The sequence below is a fragment of the Hemicordylus capensis genome, chromosome 4, assembly GCF_027244095.1.
Source record: "Hemicordylus capensis ecotype Gifberg chromosome 4, rHemCap1.1.pri, whole genome shotgun sequence".
Classification (NCBI taxonomy): Eukaryota; Metazoa; Chordata; class Lepidosauria; order Squamata; family Cordylidae; genus Hemicordylus; species Hemicordylus capensis.
The window spans coordinates 180,844,390-180,853,284 of record NC_069660.1 but is presented as its reverse complement, the minus strand read 5'-3'; the positions used below and the strand labels follow the sequence as shown (position 1 = coordinate 180,853,284).

At 38.9% G+C, this 8,895-nt stretch overlaps 1 long non-coding RNA gene across 1 annotated transcript; it reads left to right on the top strand.

Moving 5' to 3' along the window:
- Window positions 1–85: 85 nt before the first annotated feature.
- LOC128324047 (uncharacterized) lies at window positions 86–4,478 on the top strand. Its single transcript, XR_008306600.1, has 3 exons — window positions 86–546; window positions 1,846–1,978; window positions 4,075–4,478. It is a non-coding gene; the product is annotated as an uncharacterized LOC128324047 (long non-coding RNA).
- The last annotated feature ends 4,417 nt before the right edge of the window (window positions 4,479–8,895 follow it).

Below are 8,895 nucleotides of genomic sequence, written 5' to 3'. Positions count from 1 at the left end.
CAACTCCCAGAACCCCCAGCTGCAATGGCCTTTGGCTGGGGATTCTCGGAGTCGTAGTCAACAACGTCTGGGAATTTCTGTTACAGGGAATACTGGCCTTAACCAGCAGTTCATTCTTCAGAATGTTGCCTTTTTGGCTCTGGTTTGTAAATACAACTATAATTTATCCTTATTTTGCCCAGCCCCCCATGATAATGGAATTGGAGCTGGGGCCTTCATAAAGTGTATTCTTTTTCCCCACACACACCATGCTTGGGCTCTAGCAGTGTTCTTCTTTGGTGTATCTTACATGAAGGAAAAAGAATAGGAAAATGGTCAGGAAGAAGGACAACATGACACTTCTGTTCAGATCTGGATTGCAAGCTCTAATTCATTTGATTAACCAACTAAAGTTGATTTATCAGTGCAGCTTATAGTTACTGGGATGCATGTTTATAGTTCTTTGATGCTATTTAGGTTTTGGTGTATTAGTGTAACAGAAAATGAAGAAAAATTTGAAGTTGACCTTCCAACAATGAGTTTTCCAACACTTGTTTTCATGAAATTGTAAGTCATCTCGCACTTCTTTCAGTATGTCAGAAAGGCACCTATTTCAAGGGTTTAGAGAATGTGTGAATTTATTTCACCAAAGAAGTGTTTTATTAGTTGACAGCTCTGACCTAAGCCAACTGCAGGAAGTTTGTATCTCGCACACATACACACAAGAAGTGGAACACTAAGGCAAACAAAGAACAGATCATGGGATACAGTGCAGATAGTATCACCTCAAGCAATTATTAGTAAGAGATTATATTAGCGTGCACCCTAAAATGACATTTAAGGGTATTTATGTTTTCATTTTACTTGTTTTTATAAGGTTTATAGGTCAGGAAATATGGCACAGTATATGTCAGGAAAGAAATAATTCCCATCCTTAAATGAATAGAATACTTTGGGCATGATCCCACCAGTTAAGCATTTTTAACATCCCCATTGATTTAAATGGGAAAGAATTAAGCATGTGCTTGAATCTTAAGAGTGCTTAACTTTGGTTGGACAGTGCCTATTGCCTTTAAATATTCTTCAACTCATATTTCAGATGGCGTTATCTTAGCTGGAACTATCTAGTGTAAGTGTACTTTGAGACAAGTAGTTGTATCAAGAGAAAAAAATGATCTCGTTTAGGAAGATAAAGGGGACTTGGAAGTCTATAGCAGCAACAACAATATTTCCATTTTCCTCAAAAAGAAGAAAGAAAGACAAACCCACCATGAATCCCATTGATTTAAGTGTGGACTAGGAGGTAAAAAGCACTTCCTTAACACTCACTGAAAGTAATGGAACTTGTTTAACTTTGGTTGGCTCAAGCCCCTAAGAAATAGACTGCTTGGAATTCTCTTTCTAGATTATGGTCTGATCATTCAAAGCCTTGGATTATAAAGATCCTTGGTTAGTGTACTCAGAAACAGCTACCGTAAACATTTGAAGGAGATGCTGTAAATAAACAAAGGAAGCTATTGGTTTTCACAGCAACATAATTTTGTCAATGATGTAAGGCTTAAAGTTATTAAGGAATAATTAAGGAGCTGAAGTGTGGTCTTTTATGCTTGCTAATCTTGGTCACTGCCGTACATGCGATTGTTTGTTAAATGGCAAAGTTTATTGATTTAGCAAATTCGTTGTATATTTCCATCTAGTCAGTGTTTCTCTGTGTGGTTCAGCATTTTTAAAATGTCAACAGCAAAGTATTATCGATCTGTAATTAAAAGTGTAGACGAAAAATTAGCATAGTAGAAGTTTAAGGTCATTAGTACAAGTACTGTTAGACAATTATTTAGCTTGTTTTAACATTTATTTCCTTCTAAGGTATTGACACCCAGTACGGTTCCCACTGAAACATTTTCGTCTTGCTAAAAAGGCACATTTAGTGATTGCTTCTCATGGCAATACAATAGGATTTTGGTATTTGACTTTCACGCTGATGTGGCAGTTCTTAAAGGTAATCTCATCTGATGGATTGTTTTCAAGTACAAGAGGGACGCGCTACAGCTACCCCAATAACTACATTCATATTATTTGTATTAAAGAAGGCACTTCAATTCTCTTATGAACATAAATGGCAGAACTTTATCTTGGACTTTTTCTGGAGCCACAGACAGCTGGAATAAAACTTCTCTCCAAATCTTCCTTTGGAAATGTTGAGGTCAACATTTATCAGATAGTATCTGAATGACCAAATATGCATCACATATTGTTATTTGTACATGACGCTTGAGATTTGATTTCAGTATTTAATCACATTTGATATTTGACAGTCAGTATTTAATCACATTTGATATTTGACATGCTCTATTCACATGAGCATGCAAAACCAAGCTAAGGGAGCCCAGCCGCGTTTTGCATGCTTGTGTGAACCATGGGGATCATGGCCAATCCTGGTGGCTACACGGTGGCAACCCTGCCTAAGTAGCTTCCTGCTGAAATGAGGTTAAGGGAGCGAGCACTCCCTCATTTTTCTGATCCCGAGTCTTCCACATCTGCTTGCTGCCGCGATCACAGTGATTTTTAAATTTTCAACCTTCAAGGTAAGTTTTCCACATTGACAGGGGAGTATGCCAAGGAATAGATGTACATTGTAGAGAATTCGAGGGTTTATTCCAGGGTGCACACGCAGATCATATAGAAAACAGCTGGGCTTCACCCTAACATTATAGGGATGTGCATGAACTGTGGTTTGAGCACATTTTACGAGCGGGGCCCAGGAGCTTAAAGAAAGAGGAGAGCAGGTCCTTATGCAGCTTCCTGCTAGGGCAGCACACATCTCAAGAAAGCGTGCACCGTGGCAGCATGCACATGATGTCTGCACATCACAGGCACCATTTGCCTGGCAAGCATGGTGTTGCTGATGACATAGTGTTGCTGACCATATGCATACTGATGCCACGTGGGGCATCTTGGGATGTGCACCTGCTCTCCTCTTTCTAAAGCTCCCGGGCCCCTCTCCCCAAATGTGCTTGAACCGTGGTTCGAAATGTGGTTCTTGCACATCCCTATCACATTGTGTATCAAGTGTGTGCCCTAGAGCAAACTCAACAATCTTCTGTGGTTGCTGATCAAATATTTTGTCCTTTAGCACTTTATGGTCGGGGATAAATGAGCCAGAAGCTCTTCCCCCGCCCCCAGACAAAAGTGCATATTTAATGAATGTTTATGTATGGGATTTGATTTTTTCAAAACAACACATTTGTTGCCCTTTCCTCTCCATTTTAGCCCTTCCTTCTGCTCCCTTTGTGGTTCCTGCAGTACTGAAATGTAAACAGTAAGCTTCTTGGGGCAGATATATGTCTTTTTTTTAACTTTATTCTTTATTATTGAAAAATACCAACATTATATAGAAAGAAATTATGCTGGTCGCTGACTGAAATAAAGAGATTGATTGATAGAAAGAAAGAAAGAAAAGCGGGGGGGGGGGGACACCCAACTGAGATCTAGAAAAACTAACTACATATGCTCATATATTAAACTAAAACAATGGGTAATAATTTTTCAGGCATGGTAGTCTGTATAGTTGTGAGCTGTAAAAACTGTGCTCCACCACTATAAGCCCTGAACATTGGTAATAAAATGTAAGCGATTTATCCATTCCATGTGAAAGTTGGAATGGAGCAAGTAGATGACAAGCACCGTTATCTCGCCACATTTCATGCAGATCTGTTGAGAACTGACCAAGATGCAGCAGTTTGGATACTGACCTCTAAGAAGCTAATTTAACTTGTTGGTGATCTGTATTTGGTCCAGGGTTATCTTTCTTTCTCCCCTCACCCCATCCCCTTGCCCTTTTAAATAGAAAAGTTCAGGTCCATAGAGCAGTATGTGCTTTTGTTGTTTTGGAAAAAATGTTCAGTATTTATTGAGTTATTCACCTTTGAAGCTCCTATTAAAATAGGCTAATCAATTAAAGGCACAGATTCTGACAACTTTCAAGATGTAAGGGCAGATTTGAGGATTTAAGGGAGGGATAAGTATTGACAAATGTTTGAGAGAGTGATTTCTGCTTCTCAAAATGGCTGACTGCAAAATTAATGTCTCCTTTAGATTGCATTGGGAATGTTTCAATTGCATCGAGAGAGAAAATTGTGGATCAGGAGTTAGCCAGCCTTCCATGGAGAACATGCAAGAGTGTATATCTCATTCCCTGGCCCTCAGATTTTGCCCCTGAAATGGCTGAATTACATTACATTGGGGCCTTTTCCAGTATTACGGAAGTAATATTGAAAGAATGCTCTCCCCTGCCATTCATTGGCTGACAACCAGACTAAGTTACTCAGTAGTACTATTCAGGAGTTACTCTACTTAATTTCAATGGGATTTCCATTGAGTAATTTATTGGTTATGTCAGTAACTGAGTTCCTGTGTCATTTTTCACTTTTTACTTCAACTGAGCACCTATTTTTGGCTATTTAATTGGTGTTTTATGATGTTTTAATTGTTAATTATGATTTTATGCAGTTTTATAATTTCTGTTATAATTTCTGTTTCTGTTAATTGATTTTAATGGCGTTTTAAATGTAAACCGCCCTGAGCCTTTTGGAAGGGTGGTATAAAATTTTTAATAATAAAAAAATAAATACATTTATCTAAAGGATTGTTTCATTTGATAATTGCCCTACTTTCATCAATTATTGTTTGTAAGATTTGCAAATGAACTCTTGAAAACTTGTGTTAAGCAGCAGAACACTGTGCATGTTTGACAAGATAATATAGATGATGTGGCTTAAGCACCCTAAACTGCTCTAAAATTATATTCTCTCTCTCTCTCTCTCTCTCTCTCTCTCTCTCTCTCTCTCTCTCTCACACACACACACACACACACACACACACACACACACACAATTTAGTGATGTTTACAAAACCCTGAGATATAAAATATTTTTATATTTATACTTAAACTCCTTGGTTTAAGATGAGAGTAGTTTGCACATGGAGATTTCAAGTTCGGCTGGCCACCTTCACTTCTGCTTCATGGAAGCAGTAATGACTTGGACATACATAATGCTTGGGACATTAGGTCCTATGTACCACATCTAGCCTTGGTCTTTTCCTTCGGCCTTGGGCAGCAATTTAACTGATGAAGCACTTTAGGGAAATATTTATTTCTTTTTCCTTTTTCCTTTTTATATCTGAATATATTTTTTACAACACAGAAAATGACAAAGATGGAGAAACACTACCTTGTACATTCTGTTATGGAAATAAATGAATTTACACCCTTTCCCAGCCAACTATTCCTACCATCCTCATTTCCCAAACACAACCAGCAAAGACAAACAGATGCCTTTAAACCATGCCCTCTAGCAACAGTTTATCTGAAAAGCACCAAAAAAAGTGTTCATTGACGAAGAGTTTAAAACAGAAAAGGTGAGACAAGATAATAATTTGCTGAAATAGCCATTTGATGAACTGTCAATTCCCCTGCCCCCTTTAATTTTGGCTTCCCCCACAATGTGTACAGTTGTCAATCTCCGTTTCTGCAGCAGCGTGAAACCTGCTAGTAACCTCTTTTGAACTGCAGCCTGTTGCTTTAGTTATATTCATAAATACACAGGCCCATACACATATACAAAAATGTCATCACAGGCCCTTCCACTGTAAGAGTAACCTTTACACAGACTTTCCAACTTGTCTGGTCTTCCTTGAAGGTCGATTGGGTTTTCAACTCTGTTATCTGCTAGGTGTTTGATGGAGTGGTCCAGATAACAGAGGAGAGAGCAAAGGAAAAAGGTTTTTTTGAAGATCAAAAGTGGCTGTTCATTTTGTTATCTGACCCTATCTGTAGTCATAGTAACAGGTTTCTTTTAACCTCTGCCATCAGATGATTTGTCTCTATCTGTTATGAATTCTACTTTGACTGAGTAGTTGGTGATAAAACACAAAGTGAGTACTGTGTGTGCGTGGTTCCCCCCCCCCCAGTTTCCTGCTGCAATATTAAATACTGAGCGATAGAAGATATGTCCGTTTTCCTACTAGAGGATTTAAATACCTTCAGATCACTTAAACCACACTGCTAATTTAACAAATTAGATCAGTCTTCCAAAGTGTAGATAAAGGAATTCAGATTGAACAGATTGTAAGAGATAGTGTAATATTCCAGGCCAGAATAGCAATAGGACCTTCAATGCCCACTGAAAGCAGTGTCAGTTCACAGCGAACAGACTTAGAGAACCATAGAGAATCAAAGCATTAAAGGCTGCTTCACAGATACATGTTTATCACTCGATGACTGCAAGATCAAGTGGTGAACTTGTATGTGTGAGTCTAGCAACACAGAGAGAAGTTCCATATGATTTTAAATATAATGCTTTTCAGTGGAGTCAGATTTAGTTGAGAACTATCAAGTAATAACAAAAATTAGGTTATGTACATGCTTGTGTGAACCAGCCCTACAGCTCTGGTGCTTATTAAGTAGTATGCACTAGTGAATACATTGATCCGTACCAAAAAAGACTGTGGGAACCCTTTCCTTCCATCCATCCATCCATCCATCCTCCCTGTCTAATGAGGTAATAAGATGCTATCTGCTCCAACCCAAATAGCATATGTGCATTTCCCACATGTGTTCTTACCAGCATGGTTGCTGCTGTTGCCAGTCTGAGTACATACAAAGATCTTCTCCCGCATGGTTTGGCTTCCTGGTGACCATGCAAGACATGCTGAGACCCTGGAGAAAACTGTTCCTTTTTTATCTTATTTACTATCTTTCTACCTCAAGGAGCTGTGGGGTAGCACTGTCGTCCCATCCTGCCGCTGCCCATGAGGTTAAGGTTAAGAAAGAATAACTGGTCCATAATCAAATGAAGACCGTATGAGGATTCAAACTCAGGTCTGCTTTGTTCATGCCCAGCACTCTGCTGACAACATCATACTAGTGGAATGTAAACATGCCAGGAAATCCAACCACATGAGTGAACATTTATCCCACAATGTGCAGAAGTTTAGGATGTGTGCCACCTGAACTTCCTTGAGAAAGAGTGAAATGCTGATGTGAATAGATACCATTTTCAAGTACCTGGACCATTGTGGGAGAAACTGTAGAAGCAACAGCTGCCATGCCGGTGAAGGTACATGTAAATGGAGGTCACAGAGTCACATTAGTCTTTCCCTAATTCGGCAATTAAAACTGATTTCATGCTATGTGTATTGCATTAGATGGTGAGCAGAAGGTGCTATTCACCCTTATTATGGGTGAAATTTCACTGCCATCACTTCTTGCTATAGGTTTATAATGCACTAAAGCAGCTCTGAGAGGTCTTATGTTTAGCAAAAATGGTTCTTAACATTCTGCAGGAAGAAAAAATTTAATTCTCAATAGTCATTTTGAATCCCCATCCCAGCACATTTCAACCCTCAGAGCTTCATTGGGTGTGAATGGTAAAATGAAACCACATTTTCTCATCCATGCTATGCCAGAATGGCTTCTGTTACTTTTGCAAAGACAAAGCAATTGGAAAATTCATGGGGGATTCATCAAAAGGATGACTGAGGCTCTTATCAGCAGTCCCTTTTCTTTTTCTTTTTTGCTAGCAGACAACTGTGTGTCTGATGAATAGGCCCATGGGATTTAGGCAGGCCCTGCTTTGGTCCACAGCTGAACCAATGTGAGCTGCATATAATTGGTAGGCCTGTGCAAATTCAGATTCGAAAATTCAGATTGCCCAAAATTCTGAAATTGCCCCAAATCAGGAAAAATAAGTAAAATCCAAATCCATTTTTTTAAAAAAATTGGATCAGTAAAGTTGGAATGAATTTTGAAATATCGAAATTAATTTCAGAAATATTTTGGAATTTTAGAATTAGCAAAATGGAATAGGATTTTCCCCCATAGAGGTGAATGGGGAAATTGGAAGAAAAATCATTTGTTTGTTCCTGTTTCTGCGATAAGGAAGAAAAAAATTAATATAAAATCAAAGGAATGTACTTTCCCCTCCACATAGAATGATGGTCCAAGGTGGGGATTCAGATCCAGAACATTTTGTAAATGTCTGGCTTTTAAGCAATTTTAAACAAAAATTTTAAAAATGTACAAAAAATCAGGAGATAGACCAATTCTTTTCAAATTCACTTTAGGGGGCTCTGACCTCCTTTTCCACATGTGTGGCAAGTTTCAATGCTCTAGGACCAACAACTGATTTTTGGTGATTGACCACTATGGGGAACTTTCCAAATTTAAGTCGGAATTTGGATTCATATTCTAAATCCAGTCCGATATTGCCAGAGCCCATAAAATACAAATCTGAATCTGAATTTCTTGAATGCACATAGGCCTAATAATTGGCACTCAAGTTAGTGTACCTTTTAATTAGTGATCCTTTGGAAAAGAGAAAAGGGACCAATGGTACAGGGCATGTTTTGTATATGTAAGATCCAGGTCCCAGGTTCAATCCCTGATATCTCCAGCTGAAGGAAAGACCTGTGGCTGAGACGAGAGAGAGAGAGAGAGAGAGAGAGAGAGAGAGAGAGAGAGAGAGAGAGATTGGCAGCTAGGATAGATGTCTTTGGACTATATGGACCATTGGTCTGATTCCATACAAGGCAGCTCTTTATCTACTTAAAGGCAGTATGATTCCTTATAAGGCAGTATGACTCATTCTCAACATGCTCAGTGGCCTCCTTCATCTGTCCTTGCTTTCTAATCTCATGGGGTCACACAGTTATATCTTTGTTCAAATCCATGGCAGTGCTGACATTATAACATTATTTGTTTTATTTAAAACATTTGCCAGGTGCTCAAGCCTGAGGGCAGACAGGTATCTTGGAGATGGTTGGCCAACAGCAGGATTTAGGCAGACAAGCCAGAGACAGTCTGCAGTAAACAGACTGCAAAAAGGCTGAGGATAGGCTGCAGGCAGACAGGGTGGC